Here is a 27808-nt window from a genome sequence, read left to right on the forward strand (position 1 = left end):
ATCAGCAAAGCATGCCACCACCAGTCCTCAGCTGTGCGTCCGTGGACCTGGGCCCTCCCTTGCAGAGCTTAGCCAGGGTCCTTGTCTGACCTTGCAGGGTGCATTTGAGATGAGAGACAACAGACTGTTGTGGAAGGGTAGCAGAGAAGCCAGCTTCAGAGCCAGGCAGACCTGTGCGTTCTGCCCCTGTGGCCTCGAGTGTCACCAGTTTCTCCCCACTCTGCTTCCTCATGCGTAAGTCTGAGCTGGATAGCAGCTCTGTAATTAACGAATGTCAGGCCTTGCCATGAAGCCTGCCTTGCTTGCCGCATGGTGGCTATGACAAGTACGCTTAGTGCTGGCAAAGACTAAGTACTCGGTAAGACTTGAGTGCTGTTCAGTTTGTTAACAGGGTGCTATGTCTGAGTCAAATGATAATGATAATACCCTGATGATCTCAGAGCGGTACCTCAGAGGCAGGGCGGATGGCACATGGGCCAACGTGTGCCAGGTGTGGGCAGGGAGGGGAAGACAGGCAGAGCCCACCTGGGCTTGCTTCTCGGCGGCCTGGTGTGAACCCGAAGGCCAGTGTTCTGTGGCAGCCTGCTCCGGTAGTGGCTGGCCTGCACACCAGCGGATCTGTCACCATCACCGCCTCCACGCTTGAAAGCAGACCCCCAGGTACAGGGGACAAAGCACACCATAGAAGCCACTGGTCTTTGCTAGGCCTGAAGAAGGGTGGTTATAAAGAGCCACAGAGGGTCTCCGGCCCTTTCCAGGCGTTCTCCAGAGCATCGGCTTCAGCAGGAACGACTTCTGCTCTGTGCTCTCCTCCCCACTCCCATCTCTTTTCAGTGTCCTTCCTTCTCAGTGCTTGGGACTTTCTTAACACCTGGCTACTGCAGAGGGAAGAATCTGATGAGAACATTCACACAAAGGTGTTGGTGACTTAATGCATTGCACCCTCTTTCTCCCAGGAGATTGGACTAAGGGAATGTGGCTTTGAGTGGCAGAGCGTGAGGTACTGTGGTGTGTGTTTGGGGGGGTGTGAGGGTTGTAGTCTTAGAGGAAGAAAGTTAGATGCTTCTGGACCCAGGACCAAAAGAAAAAGATAAATAGGTTCTTTGGAAATCCAGCCACTGAAGGCAGATTGATATAAACTCAAGGCCCCTCTGCATCATCAGGCTTCTTGGGTAGACCAGATGGTGCTGGAGAGACAGCAAGTCTATGATCAAATCCCAGCAATGGGCACCACTGTCTGGCTATCTCTCCATAATGGTAGTACCCAGGAATTCAACCTACCTATTGTCATCAGCCTTTGGCCTGGTGGCAATTGGCTTTATGACTTTAGGTCTTAGATGTGCTGGGTATGAGCTGCTTGACTTTGCCCAGCAGGCCCAGTTTGTCACTTCTTTTCTCCCAAGTCTGGAGTTGAAGATCAGTCTTATATGGAGAAGAGGCTCTGCTCAGCCCATAACTCAGTTCAGCGCTCCAGACCCCAGCTGATTGGACAGATGCCCACATCTGGTCTTTGTTCCACAAGCGGTATAAACAATGGCTTTGTACAATGTCAACCTAACTGCAGAGACCCACCGAGGAAAATTGGTACTCCTTTCTCTTGGTCTGCCCTCTACAAGGTTTCATGTCCACAGGCAACCCCAGCAGCGTCTTCTTGGTCAGTGCCTTCTGTGAGACTGGTACCCAGCACCTGCCAGCGATCTCATTTACTTCCCAGCATCACCTACTTCCTGATTCTAGGAGGGTGGTGAGGAGCATGCCCTGGAATGGCCCGAAGTGCTTGGCACCCTGGCTCCTGCCTGACAAGCTTCACTAATGGGAGCAGCTACAAACACCCAGGGTAAACACTGTCTGAGCTCTGCCCAGTTCCCCTCCGGGCCCTGTTCTGGCCCAGCTTTGTGGGCTTTGATCTTCTAATGCACGCTGCTGCCTTCTCCCTAGAGTCTCTTTGCCTGGTGGTGCTCTTGGCACAGGGCTGGGGACTTTAAGAGCATGAACCCATGACCTTGCTTGGCCTGCTTTCTTTATCTGTCTGCTTCCCTCTGTCCCTTACTGGTTTCTCTGAGTAGCATTCCCTTGATAAGTCACTTGTATCCAAATCTCAAGTTCTACTTCTGGAAGAATCTGACCTAAGATGGGTTAATAGGCTTTCTCTATTAACATTCCAGACTCGATGGGCTATTCTGTGGTCTCTATCACAGTGACTCAGTTCTGCCCCTGGAGTATAATGGAAGTTGCAGCTGTGCTGTCAATGAATGTGCATAGCTGTTTTTCAATAAAACTTTATAAAAACACAAGGGCCAGATTTAGCCCGAGGACCACAGTTTGCAGACCTTTAGCTGAAGACAAAAGTCTTCTGTAGAAGCCCGCTTCTCTAATATATCCCTCTGCTCATATATGAGGAAATGGAGGTATAAAAAGGTCACACACTCAAGAGTGGCAAGACCAGCAGGTTAGCTCTGAAGTCACTGTACTGAAATGCCCCCTGAGGAAGGGGTTTAGTCAGGCCCAGTCAGTGGCTCTGGGTGTCAGAGAAGGATGTTGTATTAGTTAACTTTTCTCCTCCTTGTGACCGAATAGGCAGCAACTTAGAGAGGACGGGGTTATTTGGCCTGTTTGTGGGGATACAAACCATCATGGCGGGGAGGGGCATAGCTGTAAGAAGGTGAGGCAGCTCCGTGGAGGCTGGTCACATTGTGTCAGGAGGCAGAAAGTGGCAGAAACTGGCAGAAACTGGGTGGAGCTAAGAAACCTCAAGGCTTGCGTCCACTGGTCTAAATCTTTCTTCTAGGCCCAACCCTGAGGCCCAACTACAGCTGGTGACCGAGTGTTCAAACACTTGGGGGCTATTTCTCACTTAAACACAACAGGGGCACAGATGGGAATGCTCCAGATGATGTTCCCACCCTACCCCCATTTTCAGAAATAAAGGTTGCATACAGATGGGTGATGGGTATCTTCCTCTAGGTTCTGGGTGGTTCCGTGGCCTTCCTGAAGAACTGGGCAACAGGGCAGGACTCCTGGAATCCTCTCCCAAGCTCATGTGTCAGAAAGATGGTAAAAATAGCAGCAGATCCTCTGACAAGAGTGGAGCTAATTACCCTGATGCCTTGGTACCCTGGGCAATGTGCTGCTTCTACAGCCCCTGCCCCTCCCCCATCCCAGTTCTCCACATGAAGGAAGTCTCTGTTGGAAAGGGAGGTAGGCACCAGCAGGCCTTGAATTTCCCAAGCTTGGGCCAGGGAACTGCCAGGCTATCGTCTCCAACCCGAACTTGACTTTGATAGGGCTGAAAACAAAATCCACTTTTCTACCCATGTTGAGGGAAAGAGGAATCCAACCCCGCCCCCCTACCCGGCGACCTGCCAGCCTCAAGGCCAGGTCTGTGTGCTCACACACATGGCCCCACACGCAAGCACAGACAAACGTGTGCATCCTTTCTGACCACTGTAGTAAATGCTATTAAGCAAAAGAAAAGTTTTCCATGATCTCACCCCTGAGTTAGCTGTTACCAACATTTTGGTTCTCCTCAACTTCCTTTGCCTCTGCGTATATTTCAGGTTTGCAGTTGTGTGAACTTGCTTAGGTTCCGTGACATGCTAGCAGTTTTCCCTGCCTGTGCACACTGTCCTGGGAGGACTTTGAAAAGCTCCAGATGACTTACATCTCTGACTTTCTCATCTGCCAGTTCGTGGCCATTAGGGAGCTGCTATCGTGGCTGTTATTTCCAGGCATGGAGCATTTACCCGCGTTTTCTAATACGAACATAGGAGCTGCTTCTGCGCTTGAGTCTTTTGCTTTTTTTTTTTTGTCTTTTGCTTTTAAACATATTTTTTTTTATTGATTCTTTGGGAATTTCACATCATGCACCCTAATCCCACTCCTTTCCCAGTTCCCATATTTCCGTCCTTCACACTTGCAGCATCCCCCACAAAAGAAAATTAAAAAAAAAATATGAAAACCAAACCAACCAAATAAACAAAAAAACTTCTTTGCTCTTCTGACTTTCTTGCTTCTCCAATACCTCTTCATTTGTCTTAGTGGCACTGGGAACAGTGGTGAGCCACACAGTAGACCCCTTGTCCAATCAGCTTTACTTGCATTGTGCATTGCAAAGAGTCATTGGTGTGGTTCAAGGTCTCTGGTTTCTGACGCGCAATCATCACTGGACCCTCACCGAGGCTCCTCTTAGATATCCCTTGGCCAACCCAAGTCATGGAGATCCTGCAGATATCATTCCACAGGACCCGTTCCTTCACACACTCCAGCAGGTCACAGATGCAGTAGGTATTAGGATGGGTCAACCCAAGACCCTGGATGTGGGCCTAGGTAGTAGCTCAGCTGGTCAGTCTGGGCCCCTGGGGCTGCCCCCCTCAGGCAGGGAGCAGAGCCAGCTCTGCCAGCCCACGCCATCAGGGCCAGTTCTCCCATGCCCATGGTGAGGGGTGGGCTTGAGTCTTGGCTAGTTCCCTTACATATTTCTGTGTGGAACTGGGGGTTTGGGGTATGCTTGGGGAAATCAGAAACGTTTGGAGATGTTCTACAGAATTCTTAGACACAGTAAAGAAGCAAGCATAGATACACGTTCACAGTCAGTAATTTGAAATGATGAGAACCCTGGATGTCTCACAGAGAATCTGTGACATGGGCTATAACAATGGCAGGGGAACGACGTGACTCCGTCATCTCACTGACCTGGTCCCCTCTCCACCTTGCCCTGTTTTTCCTCCACAGCCTCACCCACGGAACACAGTAGTGGGGCGCCCTCCACAGGACCATTTACCCTTGCTATTTAAAAGTCAAATTTTTGTAATGAATGAGTTTTGCACTAGAAGCACTAAGCTTCAGGTCCCAGCTCAGCTCCCATCGGAAGAGCATCCAGATTCCTCCTCCCCTGTCTGGAGCCTCGGCAGCCCTCACGTGCCTTCTCTCACACTTTTGATAAAGTGACTTTCTAATTCTGTTTCCTCCTCAGTTTCCCTGACCAAATGTATTGGTGGCACAGGGACTTGGTACCTCGTAGTGCCTTGCCTGACACAGAAAGGGGGTTTGGTATTGTCGAGTGGGAGACTCAACGGTGGTGCAGCAGACACTGTGGGCATCAGTGGAAACATCTCTGGGCAGGTCAACCTGTTCATTGTCACCCGGTGCCTGGATGTCAGGATCTAAGCTCCATCTCTCAGGCCAGGTTCTGTGGATGGTTTCTGGACAAAGCAGCCTTTGTGTCCGAGGAAGCAACATCTCTCTGAATAAGAATTTCAGTGGCTGCCATGGCAACCAATACATTTTAGAAGTTGGGGGACTGGGGATAGGCAAGCCAGGTGCATTTTAAGAAACTCAGTTTTTGATCCTGCAGGTATCTGGAGCTTATCAGTGAGAGCCTACCTTACAGCCCACACCAGCCCTCAGTGCGTTCTGCCCTGGGGAGGGATTAAGGCTCTTCCTGACCACATCAGATACCTCCAGCTTCTCCTCTTGGATTCTAAGTTACTCAGGCTCAGATGAGGCAGGCTGAGGTTTTCTTTGGTTTGCCGAGGGGATAAGACTGGAGAGAGCATAAGGTAAAACAGAGAGGGGAAAGTCGTTCTTGCTTTTGATATTCGTTCACAAATTTCCAAGGAACCGCCCATGCCCGCCCACCCTCTTTAGACTGATTCAGGGCAGTTTTGGTTGTTGTTTTGCTTTGTTAGCAAAGAACTATATGCACATACACAGCTGTCCAGGTCGTGCACTGCCTAAATCCATCCAGGTCACATGCACACAGCTTCCGGAGTTACACAACATGGTAAGGGATGCAACCACATAGGAAAAGAGCAATGCTTCCAGCTTCTCATGCTTAAAACCTCCTTGGGCTTAGTGAACTAAATGGACTTGTAGCATCTATAAAAGGATGGGTGAATATTGGATAATTCACAATATATAACTGCAGACCATTCTAAATAAAGCTTCCTTGGGCCGTTGGGGGAAGAAGCAACAGGCATGTAGACATTATTTGTTCACTGAAAAGAAGACCTTACCTTCTGCTCCCTGGATCAAGTCTGGGAAAGGACAAGAGGTGTGGCCGAAGGCAGTGGGTATGGCCAAACTCCTTAGTTCTGAGGCATGAAAGTCACCAAATCCTCTCTGACCCTGGCCATCATAGTGATGTCAGTGCTGTGGATCTGGTTCCAATCCAGATGGAGGGCCACTGACCCTGAACAACCTGTGGTCAGGATGAATGTTGCCTTCTGTGAGATGGAGCAATGAGACGGGTGGGCTGATGGTTGAGTCTGAGGAGGGGACAACCAGCTCCAGATTGTATTCATAGCCTTCCATGCTCCCTGATCAAACACACACATCGCAGGGAAGAGGAATTTGGATGTCCTCAATTCAGCCAAGATTTCGCATCTGTCCTCTAGAGTGGCGAGGGATCAGAATAGAGATTAAGTTGTATTAAAGAAGAATAAGGTCATGTTTCTTGTTGCTGTGTATCTTGGAGGCAAGATTTATTCCCACAACAAACTGCCTTAAGAGGCTCAAAAAAGAAACCAGGTTGGATGTTGTTGATTTATGTTGTTTGAGCCATCAGGGCTGCTACCCAGAATGCCCTGGGAGCTTTGCAAGACCCATGTGTTTGGGGCCCTTCTTCCTGTCATAGATCCACTCTTCATGCTTTCGGTTCCATGCATAGCCTGGTCCTGACTTCATCCATGCTTGATTGTAGTTAGAAGAATGCTTCTTCATGTCTCCCAGCCTCAGAGAAATCAGAGTTCTCAGGACAGGGCTGTGCCTTTAGCTGGTTGGGTTGAGGCTCTGTTAGCCTGCTGTCACCATGACAAAAAGGGAGAGAGATTATCTTGGCTTCTGGTTTCCATCCATGTGTGTCGAGCTCCATTGCTCTGGGCCTGTGGACTTGCAGAATGCTACAGCAAAAGGGCGTGGCAGAGGAAGCTGATGACTTCATGGTGGCCCAGAAGGAGAGGAGAGAGGAAGGGAGGGAAGAAGAAAGGGAAGAAGGGAAGGTGAGAAAGAGTCTGAATATAGCCCTCAAAACTGCATCCAATGGTTTATTTAGTTCAGTTCTGTCCAGCCCCTCAAGTTTCCACAGCCTCCTGACAATGAGGCCAACTGGGGCCTGGGACTTTTGGGGACTTTAACTTTCAGACCATCCACAGAGCCGGTGGGAACCCTCGTGGATTTGCTGTGTGCTTGGGGAAAAGATCCCCCTTTTCCGACTTCTTTGTGCATTGAATGAGTCAAACCCATCTCTTGTAAAGGACTCAGAAGCGAAGTTCTTAACAGAAACGCCCAGCAGTGCTGTCTGCTTAGAAGAGAAGCCTGCATGATTACAGAAGAGAAAGACGTCTTTCTTTACCACTTAGCAATGCATTTAAAATTCTGTGTCTTTTATGAGGGGCTTATTTGTATTGGTTATATTAACAAATGAAGTAATGGTACTGATAACTTTTAAAATGTGAACTCCCTATAGGTGGGGAGAAGAAACAGGAAAAGGGACAGGGACAGATATGGACTTCTCCGGATGTATCTTTTCTAAAGTCGAAATGTCTGACATTTAGACTTCATTTCTGTATCGGATTTCAGTATCTCAATCATTTCTGTAGTCTAACTGATTGTAACACAGTTCACTCAAAAGTGAGACTAATAATTCACAAAATTGGGAAGTGATGTGACACAAGGGAATGCCATTTTGTGTCAAGTTGGGGACACTAAAAAAAGATTATTTCAAATGATTTTTAAAACACAGTAAGTTAGGCGATGGAGAGATGGCTCATCAGGTAAAGGGCTTGCTGTGTAAACATGAGAAGCAGAGTTGGGGTCTTCAGAAACCACACGACTATTGCTGGGAGTAGTTGCCCATCTGCACCCCCAGGGCCCAGAAGGAGGTCCTCCCGTCAAGCTGGCTAGTTAGCCTGGCTTATCTGTATAACTAGCGTCATGCCCACGTGCACACAGGTGAGTCATGCACACATATGCACACACACCACAAAGGCGCGTAACCCTCCCCCCACCATAATGTAACTGAACATGTGTAGCAGAATATGTCCCAAGGACAAAACAACTAAAGCCAAACTACTTTCAGTAAAAATTCCACTAGAAATAGCGTTGGTTTTTCTATTAGTCATTTTCTGTCACAATAACAAAGCAGCTGAAACTGAGGACTTTCAACAGTCACACCGGGACATTGGGGAGATAAATCACACCTCCACATACAGACATCGTATTATTTTACATCGATTACATGCACATGTGCACACACACGCATACATACACAGAGTAGCCATTGGGAAGGGAGGAGGGAAGGGGAGAGGTTGTATGTCCTACAGAGAGGTTTGGATGTAATGAACAACTCCATAGCAACAAGGAGCCTGGCGTTCAGTTTATATTCTCTAAGTTCCGTTTCCCACAAAGGGGTCATTTCCACAGCGTGGAGTGTGTGCAACTCATTTTGATTCTGATTCGAATGAACTGTAAAGAGCTGCTTATGAAATTACGGGGAAACTTGGAAGACCAATGTGATGGCAGAAAGGGCTGATGGAGACCGTGTTTTGCCTGTGGTTTATTGTTTCACCGAAAGAATATTGTTCCAAAAATTCTCATACAAATTTCAGGTGTTTCTGGAAATATTCCCCTTTGTTAAAACTCATTTCATAAACTCATAATTTGTAATGGTATGCATATTCCTACTGTAATAGTCTGTGATTGCCAATGCAATGTTGTTAGCAAAAGTTTCATTATTATTTGGAGATTGTCTTTCTATGCTAAGGTTTTTCCAGAATAATAAAAGTTTTATTTAAAAAAATAAAAAACAAGATGCATTCTGTATTTAAGACATATGCTGCAGTTTTCACACCCAAGCAGTCCAGTTGGAGTGAGACAGAACCAAATGAGCACAGGAGGAAAGGAGGGCTCAGTGTTGGTCAGCTGCAGCTGCAGATGGCTGTGAGCTGCTTTATGGTTGCAGGGCACTGAGTGCTGTCAACCACTGAGCCATCTCTCCAGCCCCAAAATGCCTCACTATGTAGACCAGGCTGCTCTGGAACTCACAGAGATCCTCCTGCCTCTGTCTCTCCCTCTCAAGTACCGGGATTAGCCATCACAGCCCAGCCTCAAGATGTCTTTTTACTATTTTTACAGAGGACCTGGGTTCGATTCCTAGCTCACAACCACCTGTAACTCCAGTTCTTGAGGATCCAAAGCCCACTCTGGAATCCACAGACACTGTATACACATGGTGCAATACATGCATGTAGGCAAAACACTCATACACAAAAAATAAAAATTTTAAAAATCATTCAAAAATGTTGTGTATTTCATAATATAAATGTAAAGTCATATGCTAAAAAATAAAAAAATAATAAAGTGTACAAAAATGCTCAAAATATAAGATATCACCATGTGATTGAGCGCACCACTAAAGGTTGTCAGCCCTTTGGAGTGGATCTTTCTGAAAGTTAAGCTTAGTGGTTAAGGAGGTGATCTTTGAGAACTCGAGAGATGGCTCAGCAGTTAAGAGCACTAGCTGTTCTTCTGGAGAATTAGAATTCAGTTCCCAGCACCCACATCACACATCATAGCCACCTGTAATTCCAGCCCGAGGGTGTTGATGCCTCTGGCCTCCATGGCCATCTACACTCATGCACACATACTCGCATGCAGACACACGCATCTACACACAATTAAAAATAATAAAAAGTCTTTAAAAAGATGATCTTTGGACTGAGGCAGGTTTCAGATCCTGGTATTGCCACTAATTAATTATGTGCCACAGGGCAAGTTCCTACCATTCTGTCAGTGCTGGGGTTACAGGCACACACAGCTGTGCCTGACTTTTTACATGGGTGCTGGGGATTCAGACTCAGTCCTCATGCTTACCGACTTGATCTTACCCACTGAGCTATCTCCCCAGCCCTGCAGTTGGAATTTTGTAGATGGACTTTTCTTAGGGCTACCACCTTACAAATAATGATATGGAGACTTATTATTAATTATGAAAGCTTGGCCTTTAGCTTAGGCTTGTCCCAGCTAGTTCTCATAACTTAAATGAGCTCATTTATGTTTATCTGTGTTCTGACACATGGCACCACCTCTCTCTCATCCTGCACCTCCTGCTTGTTCTGCATCTCCTCCTATCCCTGCCTTTCTCCTTCCCAGAGTCCTTTCTGTCCCTGAAAGTTCCCCCTATCCTCTTCCTGCCTAGCTATTGACCATTCAGCTCTTTGGTAAACCGATTGCAGTGACAGATTTTCACACGATGTACAAGTATCCTGCAACAGGATTTTAAACCAGTTCTTTTGTTTCTAAAGCTTCTACTCCCTAGCTATCAGGCATATGTGCTCCTGTTTCCATTTGATAACTTAGAAAAAGATACCCCAGGAGGCTTTCACTGACCGTGTAAACTAAGTGGGTGATGACACCAACATCAGGACTCAGGCTCCCAGCCCTCACCCCTGAGCTAATGCCTGGGACCTCTGAGTTCAAGCTGCGCTAGGTGATGCCACACAGACTGCCCCCACTACACAGCTTCCAACCTGGATGCGTCTAAGCTAATCAAGACCTCAGGAGGGTCTGTGAAGTGGGTGAGAGAGGCTGTGGCCTTAGCAGGAGGTGAGGGGAACCAGCTCTTGATTTGTGAGCTGGATCCTTTGATCTGAAAATCAATAAGAGTAAATGAGTTGGACACGAGGAAGTCTTTCCTAGCCAGGCCTGCTAGGGTGGATCTGAAACTTGCCATTGTCCCCCAGCATTCTGACTCCCTCCAGAATCCACCCCCCCCAGGGACCTCCATGGAAAGTGGGCATCAAGTAGACTTTTCTTTCTGCTAGTGCCGTGTGTGTGTGTGTGTGTGTGTGTGTGTGTGTGTGTCACCCTGGGTGTGATTTCAATAGCTCTCCCCACTGTTTGGCAGCTACAGCTGCCCTAGAGTTGCAGCTGTAGGAAGAAGGCCTGGATTTAATAGGTCTTCACAGCAAATGTCAACTAGACCCCAACAAAGCTGTGTGGAGACTCCACAGGGAGCACAGCCAGGCTATTTCAAGACACCACAGCCTAGTTCAAGGGCTGAGCGCTGATTTTGACCAGCCACGAATTTAGAGTGACTGCGTTTCTGGGATGTGATGCAGCTCCCGTGTTTGTCATTTCTCCTGCCAATCACCCTGAGCAGAAAGTACCAGAGGGCAGCAGGGAGATACCTACTGGCCATCTGAAGGGTTTGGGGAGCCGTAGTCCCAACGCCAGAAGGTAGTGTTACAGTCATAACTCTTGGGTCTCACATGAAGCCAGACCCATCGGGAATATTCTCCAGTTTTTGCATCCTGCACAGCCTAGGCACTGCATGAATTGTACTGACTGAGCGGATTGTTCCCTTGGTAATTGATGTGTTAACATCACAGATGGGTTTCGTGGACTTTAATGGGCCAGACCAGGAGAATTGGCATCCGACAAATCTCGGTTCAAATGCTGCCACCTGCTAGCTGTTTGACCACATACAAATTGCTTCATCTTAAAAAATAAAATAGTAAAAAATTAAAAAAAACCCAAACAACTTGTTTTGATTTGTCCCTCCACCCCCATGTGTGTGCAGGTGTGTTCATGCCACAGAAGGCCTATCAGAGCACGACTTCAGGAGTTGGTTCTTAAAGCACAATTAATAAAATCTCAGAAACTGAAATTGGGGTTCAACCTGAAGACCCAAAAAGCAAAGCAGTCAGCCACTGGCTTTACCTCGCCCTCAGTCCGAAGTGGCGACTCTAGGGATCTCAGAATGAGACTGTGTCTGGGAGCTGTTTCCTCCAATTTTATAATCCTCTCTAGTTCTGGGATTAAAGACGTGCACCACTGGGATTAAAAGCATGCACCACCTGGTTTCTATGGCAACTAGTGTGGCTACTGGGATTAAAGGTGTGTGTCACCACTGCCTGGCTGTAAGGCTGACCAGTGTGGCTGTTTTACTCTCCCAATCCCAGGCAAGCTTTATTTATTAAAATACAAATGAAATGCCACTACAGGTTCTCTCCTTTCATTGTAGTTCTGGAGACTAAACTCAGGTCATCAAGCTGACCAGAAAGTGCTTTTACCTACTGAGCCATCTTACTGTTCCTGCTTCATCATTTTAAGTCTCAATTTTCTTCTCTGTCTCTCTCTCCGTGTCTGTCTGTCTGTCTGTCTCTCTTTGTGTGTGTGTGTGTGTGTGTGTGTGTGTGTGTGTGTGTGTGAGAGAGAGAGAGAGAGAGAGAGAGAGAGAGAGAGAGAGAGAGTTCTTGTACAAGTGCAGGAGCATGCATGAGTGGGTAGATATCAAAGGACAAACACAAGTCTTGGTCTGTGTTAGTCTTGTCTTAGACTAGGTCTTGTGTGGTCTGTGACCTTCCAGGATTCTCTTCCCTCTGCCTCCCAGTTGGGAGTTTTCCATCATAGGACTACTGGGAGTACAGATGTGTGCTGGCACCTCCAGCTCTATAAGCATCCCAAGGATATAGTCTCAGGTCCTCATGCTTTTCCTATGGAGCCGTCTCCCCAGCACAGAGACAGCAATTTTATGAAACCCTTGATCTATTTCAGAACCGGCTAAGACAGCACACGAGGAAGTACCTGGCATTCTGTTGGCCTTGTAACAACTGATCATGAATAAAGGGACTTGAAACAACTGAAATGTTTTCATAGTCTCAGAGGTAAATGCATAAAATCAGTAAGGGAGTCGATAATTAGTAATGGTTAGCAGGTCATTAGTATGGTGGCAGGCCATGTAGGTCAACAATTAGTCATGGTTAGCAGGTCATTAGTATGGTGGCAGGCCATGTAGTTCAACAATTAGTAATAGTTAGCAGGCCATTAGTATGGTGGTAGGCCGTGTTTTCTGACCACTTCTTACCCTTAAATCCAGAGAGGTTTTCCTGGCTTCAATATAAACCTTTCTATTTCTCATTATTCCAAGACTGAATTAGAGAAGGTTTATGCAACCCTTGGAGTGATTCGAAATAATAAAGAAAGAAAATAAATGTTTGCCCACCATAAATGAGTTTGACTACTTCTTAGTTTGACTGATGCAAGGTTCTAGAATGTTCTCTTCCTTTCCATCCTACTTGTTGAGGAATCCATAGTAATATTAATATACTAGTCATACATTGGCTATTTAGCTTCTGTGTCTATGAACACCCAGTTGTCGGGCTGTAGCACTGGTGGAGTCAGGTGATAAACCAGCTAGTAACGAGTGCTTAGATCCTAGGATGGTCTTCCATGACCCCCTTCAAAACCTGGCAGAACACCCAGGACTGAACTAAGCTGGGGATATTGTCCCTTAGCAAAGAAGAGTGGAAATGAAGTCCGGGAACAACGGGATTCTTAAGAAGATGACAGAAGGAATTATTTGGAGGCGTGGTTTGGAGGCGGGTAAGGAAGTAAGGCAGATTGGATGCTGCCAAGTGTAGCGGTCATTTGTCCCTGGATATCTGTGTCCATTTCCTACTGTAGCTATAACAAAATACCATCAACCTGGTGGGCAAAAACGACGGATGTTGCAGTTCTGGAAAAAGAAGCCCAAAATCAGTATCACTGGACCAAAAGACAAAACGTTGGCAGGGAGATTGCCATTGGAGGGTCCAGTGGAGGAGAATCTGTTTCCCTGCCTCTCTCAGCTCCCATCTCTAGACGCTGTCTTCATCCCATAGCTTGTGGTCTCTTGCTTTGTCTTCAAACCAGAAACAAGTGGCTATTTTATTCCTTCAATAACTGTCTTACAGGTACCATTGGGCCCACCTGGATAACTCAGGGTCAACCCTCCACCTCAGAGTCTTCAACTTCATTTATGTGAACCATTTTCCTTCTGTCATAGGAAGTGACATTTTTGGGATTGGAAAGGGTGCCACCATCTTCAAGAGGATATTAGTTAGTTGCCACAGTAACTCTACAGTTCTAATCTAAGTGAACAGAGTAAGCCCCAAACTGTGACTTGGAAAACAATAGCAGCTGCTCATATAAACCAGGCTCCCCTATTCTTTCCATGCATTTGTCACAACGAATGGATGGATATTGTCATACTCTTCTTCCTCTTTTGTTTTTCAAGACAGAGTTTCTCTGTGTTGCCCTGGCTGTTCTGGAACTCACTTTTAGAGCTGCCTGGCTGGCTTCAAAGTCTGAGATCTGCCTGCCTCTGCCTCCCGAGTGCTGGGATTAAAGGCATGCTACACCACCGCCTGGCCGACATACGCTTCTTAACTAGAGTCCACACACTGTTATACTTCCTTAGTTTCTGCCCACCATCCCTGTTCAGCTCTGGCACCACATTCTGGCTATCATTTGACGTTAGATGTCATATCTCTTTAGTTTCCTCCTGTGCCGGTTGCCCAGACTTCCCCTGTTCTGATGTCCTTGAAAGTTTGGAAAGTGCTGATCAAATATTTTGTAGCCTGCCTGTCAGTTAGATTTGTCTGCTGCTTTCTCACGAGAGGGTTATAGACTTTGAAGAGGCAGACCCCAGAGACAAAATGCCCTTCCCTTCCCGTCCTCTCAACAGCCCACACTGTCAACGTGACCTTCACGTTCATGCTTACTTTGAGTATAAGGGATTGTTTGTCAGGTGTCTCCATTATAAGGGACTCATTTTTAATCTCGTGTTCATGCTGAGAACTTTGAGAGGCCAGCATCGCGTGCATATCTCTTTGAAGAATGGGACGCGCTGCCTTTTTTAGGGCAGAGGATGCAAATAAATGATTGTGAATTCTGCATGGATCTAATATCCTTTGCTGAACTATTTGATCGTTTATTTCAGTATGGACTCTGGGGTGTTTATTTTATTCTTTGACTATAATCTAATACTACTTTTCATTTTTTGTAAAATTGTCCGAGCTTTGATTGTTTGGAGCATTCCCATTTGATTACTAGGTTCTTAATATTTTTTACTTAATTGTTTTCACGTAAAATATATTTTGATCATATCCTTCCCCTCCTGTTTTTTAATTTTTTATTTTGGAGATTATAATATGATTACATCATTTCCCCCTTTCCTTTCCTCCCTCCAAATTCTCCCACAATCCACCCTTCACTCTCTTTCAAATTCATGATCTCTTTTTGGTTAATTAATTGTTGTTATATACATAAATGTATATATGTACATATATTTTTAAACATACAGTTTTAAACAGTTTGTATAATGTTACATGTATGCATACTAGGTTTTGTTTTCTTTTTGAGATGTGTGCATGTTTGTGTGTGCATGTATGCATGTATGTATATATGTTTAAGCCTTATTGACTTTGTGGAACTGTAATGTATGTGTCCTGGGCTCACTGTAAATATTTTTGGCCTTAGCCCCCAGAACAGCCATTTCTTCAAGGAATCAGGTCCCTTTTATTGGGTGATGCTACTGTGATGGAGGTGGCTGCCTGTAGTCCAGAAGTTCAACTTTTGCAACCTTAAGTTTAAGATCTCTTTTGGCCTGTAAGTAGAGACATGCAAATGGCCATTCTGTATAAAAGTTTAGCACTCAGGGAGGGGTCTGATGGGGACCATGTCTAAAAATCATCGTGCTAGAAACCCCTCTGTATCTGATACTGGCCTTGAATTCCCGGCCTTCTTGTTTCTACCTTCTGAGTGCTGGGATTACAGGTATGTGCCTAGCTTAGGTGCTTCTGTTTGGAGGAGTTTTGCCTTAAAGGAGAACTATATAGAGCACCTGGCAGATACTTAGGATACAGTGAAAAATAAAGTGGACATGGTGTATGCACATGCTTGTAAAACTTAGTCTCCTTCCTGAGTACTTTTGGACACAGATGGTCATTTCTGTGACAATGGCTTATTATTGTCCTCTGGTCCCAGGCAATGTCCTAGTTAGGTTTCTGTTGCTGTGCTGAAACACAGACCAAAGCAACTCAAGGAGGAAAGAGTTGATTTTAGCTTACAGTCCGTTATTTCATTATGAGGAGGCAGGAACTCAGAGATCATGGAGGAGTGCTGCCCACAGGTTTGCTCCTCATACCTTGCTCTGCCTGCTTTCTTATGCAATCCAGGACCAGGATGTGGCTAGGGATGGCACTGCCCACAGTGGAATGGGCCCTCCTTTAGGAATCATTAAACAAGAAAATGCCCTACAAACTTGACAGCAGGTCTGTCTAATGGAGGCATTTTCTCAATTGCGGCTCCCACTTTCAAGATTACTCCAACCTGTGTCAAGTTGACGAACAAACGAACCATCATTGGCAGGTGATAAAAGTGAGGTGAGAGGGTTGGGTGCGCTCCAGCTTGAGCAAGTGGTGAGTGTGGCTAACTGTAAAATCCAAGGTTTACCTAAGAGGGACAGCCACTTTGCAAACAGGCCAGTGATCCTGAGCCATGAGCGCACTTTCCCAAGGAGAAATTGGAGAGGAACGCTTTCATGTGAAGGCTCCAATTATAAGTTGTGGGCAACTGATTTTGAGAACCCTTAAAAAATTTCCTTGCCTTCCTATATACGTACCTCCTCCATTTATAAGTGATGCCCTCCAATTTATGGGTGTCAGTTGACAAATTTTGCCTCTCAGTAATCCAGTTAATAAGAAAACATGGCAGCTCCATGCTTACCTGATTAACAAGCAAACTACTGCTTAACATTATCTGTGTTACACTTTGGTCTTTAAAATTTTTTTATTGTGTATCCCAGCCCTTCAAATATCAATTTCTCTGAAATATACTTTATGGCCATTGATATGTGTCTGAAGAATTATGAATATGCATGAATTGAGATTGAGTCCAGTGGATATTAAGTTCTAAATGCTAACTTTAGTTTTTAAAGGGCATGTTGCTTAAGAAAAGACTCAGAAAGAAATGGGTCTTCAGGAATTGATTTTGCTATGAGTGTTGAGAGCGGAAGGACGAGATATTCAACTCAGACCCTCGGAACTAGGACATGCACAGTCTCTCTGGTCTAGGTCACCGAATTGAATCCAGCCCAAGGCAAAACTGTCTGCAGTGTGTCAGCATCAACATCTGTTCAGTGGTCTGTGTGAGGGATGTGGGAGCTCAGCCTGCTGTTAGAGCCGGGCTCCTATGCCATTCTGTAGCTGTGCTCCAAGGAAGTCCTTTAATGTGAGTATCACCATCTCCTGGTTACTTGATAAAGCCACCGTAGTAGAGGGGGTGGGTCCAGAGGGCCCATGAGAAAGTCATGCTTCGAGTCTTTCTGTTAGTTTGTCTTTCGTGTGACACAGCACTACCTAAATGTCAGGTTTTGTTTTTTTTATTTATTTTAAAATTCTATTATTTTTTTATCGTGTGTGTGCATGTATTTATGTGTGTGTGTCAGTACAGCACCCACATGGAGGTCAGAGGACCTTCTCGGGGAATCAGTTCTCCACTTCCATTATAAGACCCGAGAATTATCGGGCTATTGCGACAAGTGCTTTTTTCTGCTGGGCCACCTCACTGACCCCAGGTGTTCTTTTATTTCCATGAGTCATATTATATCTCTGTCCCAGATACACGATTATTTGCACAATTTTAAAGAGCAAGCTGCATTTTAAATAATTAATTTCATATGGAGAGTTTGCTTCATTGTCATTAATCAAAAACTAATATTACTTGTCACGAAAGAGAAAGCAACTCTGAGGTGCAATATAAGTTACGTTAACTGCTACAGCTTTGTTAACAGCTGTGCATGGGTGATACTTACCTCGTTCACCATTGACGGATTATGTTAGAGCCGAATCCTTCTGTGAGGAAAGAAGAGAATTTTTAGCCCTAGATTACATATCTAGGTTAAGTTCACCATTCTTTTTTCTGGAAAGCTATTGACTCAATAACTTATCAACTGACTTGAAGTTGATCAAATTCCTGTTCTGAGTCTAGCAGAGTTCACCACCCTGTGCTTTCTTCTTGGCTGTGAATGTTGGGTTTTCTATTGTGCTCTGTTGCTGACCCACTGAGCAGACATTTATTCAGAACACACTAGAACAACCCCCACCCCCACCCAAGTTCCATGGCTAGCACATCCATGGTTCGGTGCATTGCTTCAGATGATTTAGTTAAACGTTTTTGTAACACTGTTAGCGTGCAAGAAAGGGAAGAAGATGGGCGCCCACAGATTTCTTTGGAAGCTGAAGGACCAGGTCAGGCAGAACCAAGAGGTCTCCAGAACAAAGTTATGACCGGACACTTGTCAGGAATGGACCCTCCAGGGTCCCTCTATTTGCCTGTCTGCTTATAGGAAAAGCTGGCAGCTCTCCCTGTCATAGCTGCTGAACACGGAGCTGTCCGCAGTGCTGATTTCTGTCCGCAAGATTGACTAAGTTACATAAGGGAAAGGATCTTAATGGCCTTTTGAATGAGCTGTGAGGAGAGGCGCTCTCTTCGTGATTTTCCTCTTTTCTGCCCCCAAACTATTTTTTGGTTATATTCCTGACTGTGTCGATGCAGAAATGCATATAACAAAAGCAACCCTTGCTAGACATCAGTCACTTCTCAGAGCACTTTGCATATATTATCTCTTTTAGTCCCTGCAATAGCCTTATTCACAATTATCCCTACTTTCTAGATAAATGATATGGTGAGAAAAGAGGTTGTTTAACTGGTTCAAGGTCACACAGTTAATGTAGAGGTGGAACTGAGGCTTAAATATTCTAACGTCAAATAATTTTAAATAAAATTTTCTCCTTTAGATGTATAAGGCCGGAGGCTGACTGATTTAGATCAGTTCCAGAGCCTATGATTTAATTATCACAGAAAGTCTTGATTTTTCTTTCTGAATAGCAGCACTGACCGCGGCTGCCGGTAGGTTGTCATAGTGTGCGACTGCACTTGATCTTCAGTGCAGGTGGCCAGCCAGCGCTGACGACAGTCAGCAATACCTTCTCCTGAACCCTCTATTGTAGGAAACACACCTTCTACGTGCCTCTAGGTTGATGCAGAACAAGTCCAGTCACAAAGAACACAGCAGGAAGAGAGTGAACGTGTTCAAAGGGCTCTTGGATTTGCAATTCCCATAAATACACTCCCTAGCCTACACTAGAGCCTCCTTTATGTACACAAATACTCAACATTGCTCAGGTCCCACCATTCCCAAGGTTACTTGGCATTGCAATATTTCGTAATCCAAACAACTGTCAGGAATCAAATGCCCCCTTCTTCTTTTATAATAGCATGTTTACTGCTTCTTGGCCCCCATATGACATTTATGGCATACCTGGTTATAGGAACAAGAGAAAATAAGACTCATCTGCTATTTGAAGCTGATGTAATCTCCTCCCTAACAGAACTGCCTATCACAGGGCTTTGTGCATTGCCTGAGGCTTCACCTTTCTCTTTCTGCAAACTCCTCCTTTCTCTCTCCAGGGATAAACATAAATTAATGTGTGCACTGGAAGCTGGTGCGTGATGACATCAGGGTCTTAAGGAAGCCAGTTTGCACTGTGTAGAAAAGATGGATTCAGCTCCCCGTGGTTCCTTGACTTCTAATCAAACATGCTAATTAGAAGCTCACAAACAAGCCAAGGCTGAGAAGAGGGTGGCTTCACCCGGGAGGAGTGCAGAGAGCTATTCTCAACCCCACTCAGCTTGAACACGATGTTTCTGCCTTTGTTGCTCATCAGCAAGAACTGTTCTGCCCTGCATCTCCATCTCCTTACCTATGATACAGAATAGAAATCAATACCTCTTCCCAAAAACATTCTTGCCATTGCCTTTATCATGGTTGACAAATAGCCATCATTTTGGTGTTTGATCAATTGACACTCCATAAAACATCTCCTTTGATTATCTCTTGGCTTCTCACAGGAAGGGATGAACACATTTGTTGACATAATTTTTTTTAAAAAAATGATGTTCCATGCACCCAAATGACAGTTGTAGTGTTAAGATATCATATAAAACCAAGTCCACCTAGAGCCTTCTGATGTACCTCCATAGTTTAAGATGAGTCATGCTGGCAGGTAGCTCAGTGTGCTGATTTTCTTTTGTCAGCTTGGCACAAACTAGAGTTACCCAGGGAAGAGGTAACTTCAGTTGAGGATTGTCTTTTCACATCAATAAAAACCCTAAGACAGGCTCAAACCAGATAGAATCATTATCTGTCTCTACCTTCCCACTATTATACTTTATACAAAGAGCAGAACAAAAACCAAGAAATCTACACATTAGATTTGATTGTCTGCTCCAGGAACTTAGTTGAGAGTCTATCCTTGGTTTAGGTACTGGGGCCTCTGGGAATTGTCTTCATTCTTGGAATGACATTTCCTACAGGGATCTGGACCTGGGAAAGAAGTCTGTCTGTGTATTAATTAATCAATTTATATTTTAAGTTGTAATGTCTATGAGTTCTGTTATCATGGGGCAGTGGAGTGTGTCTGTGTGTCTGTGGGTAATGATGTTTGAACTGGGCTTTGGCAAGAAGGAGCCAGCCTTGCAACATTCAAGGGGAAGAACTTTCTGGTTGTTCCAGTAATAAACACAACAAAGTGGGAATAAGTTTCCCATACTGAAGAACAGAAGTAGGAAGCCAGTATGAATGGACCACAGTAAGGGGGGGGTGTGGTAGAGGAGACAGGCAAGGTGGGGGAGATGATCAGCGTCGAATCAGGTACAGTTTTGTAAGCCACAGCAGGTGTTTTAGAGAAGGGGGGATTACATTTTTATCACATCTATTTATTTTCTATGTCTGTATGGGTGGGTAGATATATGTATGGGTGAATGCCATGACATCCATGTAGAGGTCAGAGGACAACTTGCTGGAGTTGGTTCTCTCCTTCCACCACGTGGGTCCTAGAGACCAAACCCAGGTTTTCAGGTTGGGTGGCAGGCACTTTTCCCAGCTGAGCTGTCTCCTTGACACTTAGATTTCATTTTTATTTTCATGCAGTGGAATACCATGGAGAAGATTTAAGCAGGGAAATTAAGTGACATATTTATTCTGAAAGGCACAGTTTGCCTGCCTGAGGACAGCGACAGGATTGTGGGAGGAGCGGGGAGTATGGCTCAGAAAGGTTTTGCAGCAACCCAAATGGGAGATAAATTCTCACTCACGTAGTGAGATCGTGGCCGAACCTGGAGCAAAAATTTCAGTCTCATTCCAACAACAAATGAATTAAGTACAACTGAAAAGTATAAAAAGAAAGGAGCAGTTGCTGTCCATAAAGTGGCCAGTATTTTTCCAGGCTCTATCCCACCTCCTTTATTCCTCCATTTCATTCTGCTGTAATCATCTAAGGTAGAATCCATCGCTCTTCATGGCATTTGGCAGATGAGGAAGTCGCCGCTGTAAAAGCTGAAGAGCATCCATCCACACAGAGCGAGAGGCAGAGTAGCAGGGTGAAGCTTACCGGCCAAATTAGTCTAACTCCAAGTGCCTGCAAGGCACCGGGATCAGTCCTGTGCTGATAGCGAGGAGCCGGGTGGCTCAGTGGTTACACGGGTGGGTACTGAACCCAGGGAAAACTTAGTTCCCAGCCTGGTTCTCTTCCTTCAGAACTCTGTGACCTTGGGCAAGTGGCCTCACCAACTTCTCATTGTCTGACTCTGCTCTATAAATAGAGAATAGGAACAATAGATCTTAGTCCCCAGAGTTGCTGATTTCACACATGCAGTTCAGACTAGTGCTTGTCACAGGGATGCAAAGATCATGAATATCACCATGAGAATGGGAACCACACTTTGGACCATACTGCAAAGGCAGTGGGTTCTCCTTCCACTTCTGCGCAGCAGGAATGTTTGGCCCAGAGCAGAGGTTCAAAAGAGGTTTGCTGGGCATTGTATTTCACTCAAAACCAGATGAATCTCATTCATTCTTATTCTAAATGAACTTGGAGCCCCCAAGTGACCCTTCTCTCCCAGAGTGCCCAAAACATCTACGAGTCTCCCTAGGAAGTTCTGGTGCAACCAGAGGACCAGCATGATAGGCCACAGGGCAAGGAACCATGGCATAAGCAAGTTCTTTAAAAGTAAGAGTCAGATGGGCTGGGGTAGTTATAAGAGGTCCCCCCCTTTATATATGGGAGAGCCCAGGAACGAAAACAGAGGAAGAATATGGAAAGGGGAACCCCCAGAGCAGTTGTGAACCACCTGACACGCAGGAATTTGAACCCAGATCATCTGGAATTGCAGGAATTGCTCTTAGCCACTGGGCCACCTCTCCAGCCCCATAATCCTGATTTATAGAACAGAGGGCCGCAGTGCCCGAGGGAAAGAAAATGCAGATTTTCCAGATCTCTGGGAGAAAAAGAGAAATGGCAGGGGTCGGGGTTGGGGTGCTGCTCAGCCAGGGCTGAAAACTGGTGTTGAAACTCAGTGGATCGAAGTCCCAACTCTGGAGAACCAATGTTCATTCTTTTCCATGGCTCCTCGGCGACTGCGCTGTCACATGATGGTCAGCAGGGGGCAGTGTTGCCAACGTATCACTGTGAGTGAGGGGCTCTGCTCCACCGCGAGGGTCCTGGGAAGAGCTTATGAAACCCGAAACTGCAGCCGCTTGTGCAGGCCCTGAGGATAGCCCACCTCTTCGCTTCTCGGAGTCCTATCTCTTCTCCGTGTCTCCCATGCGCTTCTCCTTCCTTGCATCCTCTGCTCTGGCTTGGGTCCACATTCCTCACCTTTTACCTCCGGAAAGCACGCGAAAGTCCGCTGCCTCTTTGGATCTTCTGAAATATTTTCTGAGAGCCGGTCAAGCTAAATACCGACTGTTGTACAAACCCAGAAACAGCTCTAGAGAAGTTCCTGGTCCCTCAGGCCCCGTTCTTTGCTGGTTCAGGTTGGCTACAAAGGCTTCTAGTGTTTATCACCGCAAAGAGCTCTCCCTGACCTCAGGAACCACACACCCTTCTGAGTTACAACCAAAGCTCCCAAAGCAATAAACAAGGAAGGGACTTCTTCACAAACACAGCCTCAGGGGTACTATGCATTTTAGGAGGCTCCCTGCTGAAAGGATGGACAGTCCAAGCCTCTAAGGGTTCTGAGTCCACTTAAGACCAGGAGGGAACAGACCTGTCTGTGGATTTTTAAGGAGAGAAGCCACAAGCATTGCGGACTCAGGGCCACATGGCGGAGCTGTGCTTAGCAGACACTAAGCAAATACTGTATGAAGGGGAGCTATGAGAAAGCCCCTTCTCTTTAAACCCCACTGTTCCCGCGTGAAGGGTGACTGAGGTACCGAATGTCTCAGAGTAGGGTAAGAGCCCACCGCCCACTCCACGTTCAGTCGGCACTGCTCCAAAGAGGAGGCTCACATGCTCATTTTTTCATAGCTCCTTTCCTCCCCTACCCCCTACCTAGCATCTAACATATCCCAGGCTGGCTTTGAATGCCCTATGTAGTCGAGGATGACCTGCCTCTCGCTCCCAAATGCTGGGATTGCAGGCAAGTACCACCGTGCTTGGTTTATGTAGACCGGGGAATTGGACCCAGAATTTCGTGCATGTTAGGCGAGTGCTCTACCAAGCGAGCTTCCGCCTCGACCCTCTGAGCCACTTTTTATAGAAGACTGTTTACTCTGATGATTCCCATTAGTGACACAGTGTAGCCACAGCTTTGGAGGTAAGCTTCTGCCCCCACAGACTCCGACTCCAGGCTTGCCTCTAGTCAGTCACATCCGGCTAAAGTAGCTCTGTGTTGGTTTCAATCTGGCCTTTAGGGCCTTGATTATTTTTGCTCCCTGGGTGCTTTTTCTGTTTGGGGATCTGCAACCCTGGCTGGACTGCAGCTCACAGGGATCTACAGGTCTCGGCTTCACAAGTGCTGGGCTTAAAGACACGAGCCCTCCATGCCCAGCTCTCATAAACCTTTGAAGTACTGCATCCATCCCCAGGGAAAGTTCAGGCTCGGCTGCTGGGGGATGCGCATCACACGGGGTGAGCTCGGTTTTCAGACCAGGCTCAGCCAGTGGTTTCCAGAACCCAACTAAGATCAAGAGAACCCCAGCCCTAACCCATTGTTCACCCCAGAACCACAAGAATGCCCACGTTAGGCCGGAAGAATTGCTTGCCTGACCCTTAGAGATGCATGAGCAATCACACTTATCAATGGATGATGCTTGGGAGGGACACTTTGTTGTCCTTGGCTGGTTGCTACCCACTTAAACTCAGACTGATTGAAGGATGAAGAACCAGCTTGGTAGGATGGTTTCACAAAGTTACTAACTATATTGCCGAATACTTAAAGTAACAATGGTAACTTTAAAGCTGGCCATGGGTACATAGTTGTTCAGAGAAGACACCCGAGTAAGACAGACCAGTTCCAAATTGCTATTCCACCACAAACGGAGGGTCTGAATCTATGCCCTCATACCCTTTTCTGAAGGATGGGGGTATAATGAGCGTAAAGTGGGCTCGTAAATGCGGGGTGTCTTGTTTGGTACCTGGCACATGATGAGCAGGCAATGAACAATGAGCATTGTTAATGGCTGTCTTAGTTACTTCTCTATTGCTGTGACAAAACACCATGACCCAGGCAGCTTACAAAGAAAAGCTTTAATTGGGCATATGGTTCAGAGAGTCCTCCTTGATGGCAGACAAAGGTATGACAGCAGAAACAACTGAGAGATCACTTCTTGATCCACAAGCAAGAGGCAGAGAGGAAGAGACACGTTGGGAATAGGGTGAGTCTTTTGAAACCTTTAAGCCTGCCCTCAGTGACACACCTCCTCCAACAAGGCCACACCTCCTAATCCTTCCCAAACAGTTCCACCAACTGGAGAGCAAGTAATCAAACATGAAACTATGGGGTCATTTTCATTCTAACAAATCCTGTAGTGATGATTAAGTATCCAATAGGCTGTCTGTCTATTATAGCCCCTGTAGTTGTCATAGGTTGAATGGGTACTCCACAGAGTGTCACAATTCAGTTAAGGTTTTGAAAGTAGAATTATAGTGTGTGCATTCATGCGTACACACACACACACACACACACACACACACACTTTTTGTCATATTGGGGATCAAACTCAGTACTTTGCACATATTAGACAATCATTCTAGTACTGAGCACATCCCCAGGCTTTTCTTGTTTTATTTTGAGATAAAACCTTGCTAAATTGTCCATGCTGGCCCTGAACTCACCATGTAGCCCAAGCAGGCTTCCATCATGTGATCTTCCTGCCTTAGACAAGCTTCAGACTCTCAAGTGGCTGGACTTACAGGGCTGTACCCACATGATTTTTAAAAATAACATTTACAGAGCAATTATAACCCAGAATACCTCCTAAGGCAAATTTCTTGATTAAAGAATCTTTTGGAGTATGAGGTATAACTTCTAATCGTGAGCCCTGAACTCTAATGCATTAACATCGACTTTATTTTCTATAAGGGAGACTGCTATTGCAGACAGGGGCTTACATCTTTTTCTGAGTATAATCACTCACTTTGTCTTTTGTTGAACTAAGAAGCAAGACAATTGCCCGCCATAGCCAAGGTGAGAAAACTAGCTGCCTGCTGTGTCCTCTGGTGAAAAGGTTTAACCAAACAGACATCGTCAAAAGAAAACCAGCCTTAGGGTAAAGTTCAGGGAGAAACTTGAGGATTCCCTTCCTAACCAGCCCTCGGAAGATACTCAGTGCTGTTTATTCTGGGCAGAGAAGAAAAGGCATGAAGGGGCTGGGGAGACGGCTCAGTTGGCAAAATGCTTGTTGTACAGCGTGAACACCTGAGTTCAATCCCTAGGACCCACGTTAAAAAGCCAGTCACAGTGGCCCGTGCTGGAGAGGAAGAGAAAGGATGAGCTGAAGGTCACCCAGTCTAACCAGTCTAAGGCGACAGATTCTGCCCAATAAAAAAAAAATCAAACAAACCACAAGGTGAAGAAAAAGTGAGGAAGATGCCCAACATTCACCTCTGGCCTCCAGATGCATAGGCAACCCACGTGCATGCACACACACACATACACACACACACAAACATACACACAAAAAAGCACGCACCAGAGCACAAAGAAGTGCCGTGGTGGAGACAGTGATGGAGGAGGAACTTCTGCTGAGTTTAGAGCTAACTGCCCTGTCACAGTGTCTCCAAGCGGACACACTAATTTTGCTGACACTTAATTGATTCGATTAAAAATAAAAATATACTTGACAAAAAGTCATGATGATACCTAGGATCATGTATGCTAGTTGAAAACATTTTATATGTATTTTCCTTTTCCCCAAACCGATTCTTTTGCTTTCTTTTTCCATGGGAGTATGCAGTAAATGCTGCATACCTGTAGGTGTGCCTGAAACTCTGCACACGGTATGGAGGTGTTCAGTCTCTGGACCTGCTAGGGAGGTCCACGTGAGTCCAGACTGTGGGCTCTACCTCAGAGAAGTAGTGTGTTTCCCCATCCCATTATCTGGGTGTGGATGGATCCCACTGCCTCTCTCACAGCTCAGACACAGGCCTTGTGTTCCCGACTAGGGCACTTGTCTGTGCATTTCTCCGGATCTCGGGGAATGAGCAGAAAGCACTGGACATCAACACAGAACCCTCGCCTGTGGGTGGTCTGCAGCTGTCCTGGCTCCCACAGGGCCGCCGAGAAAAGCTGTGATGGGACCAGGGTTACTGAGTGGGTATCAATATCTCTCACTCGCTCCTGGTGATTTGTGGTTCCTAGGCTTCACCTTTCCCCCAGTGAAACCTCCTGAGAGTCACACTGTGGTTTGTCAGGGAAGCGGACTGGCTGGACTGGTGGGAACCAGCGTCTGACATTGCCCCCGTTGTGTGTGTGGAGCTCCCCCCGGATTGGTTGGTGTTTGGGCATTATTGATTGTTAAATGTTATGGATTTCAACCCTGGCTGAAGAGCGACAGAATCCAAATGTTTTTATTGAATTTCTCCGAACCCAGGGGAGGAACCACAGCCTGTTTTTCTGTGTGTCCCTGTCTCTTATTTCCCCTTTCTCATCTAGCCCTCTCTACTCAGCAGTCCACAGAAGAAGATGGTGGTTTCCCCATAGCTCGCAATCAATTCCGTTTAAAGCCTGCAACAGAGAACAACCCAAGTCTCTGAACTACAATGCAGAGCTCTTGCAAGGGAGAGTTTCATGACCTGGTAGAGAGCAGTGTCCATCTCTGGCCCAGCCACCTGTGTTTAGGAGGTTATAGGCACATTTTGTAAGTATAAGCACATTTAGCCTGGCTCCGTGAATGACAAGGGGCGGGCAGTTGTTTGAGAAGGGCGCCGCTGTGGGCGGCTTCTGCAGTGACTTATTCCTGGTGACACACTTCTATGCTATCCACTCTCGTCAAGTAAGGGCTGGATTTAGAGACTTGCTTCTAGTGTATAGATGGTCTCAGCGGGTGAGATGTCTTCTCTAAAGCTGGTGACAAGCCTAGGTCTCCATCTCACTCACACTCTTCCCGGTTCACCTTTGCTTGCTCTGCTAAAGCAAGCTACCACTTGTGGTCCCTGGCGAAGCCTGGGAGGCAAAGAACTGAGTATGGCCTCAGGTCAAATGCTAGCAGGGAGCTATCCTGCCAACACCCAGTGGAAAGATCTTGCCAGTAGATCCTTCCCACTCACGCCCAGAGATGTCTGCAGTCCTGGCTTGCTCTTCCATTGCAGCCCTTGGAGGGACCTTGAAACAGAGGCACCTGCTAAGTCATGCGCAGATTCCCTGAGCCACAGAAATGACTAGACAGCAGATGATGTTTCAAGCCACTTTGACTTCATCCTTCTATGAGTCTACCCATAAATTGCTAAGATTTGAAGTGGTTAACTATGTAGCCCAAGATGGCCAATAGAGGACTTTCATGGCTGCAGAGGCTCTGAGAGCAGAGCCCATATCCTTACTTTACAGTATGGCAGCTTGCGAGTGTTTGCATGAGTTACAGAACCTCTGCACATTACGCTGTCACCTATGAGACAGATAATAGTGGCTCGTATAGTTCTTGAGA

This window comes from Microtus oregoni, unplaced genomic scaffold (assembly GCF_018167655.1).
Source record: "Microtus oregoni isolate MIOR12 unplaced genomic scaffold, Mior012 000004F_ref0000308, whole genome shotgun sequence".
Lineage (NCBI taxonomy): Eukaryota > Metazoa > Chordata > Mammalia > Rodentia > Cricetidae > Microtus > Microtus oregoni.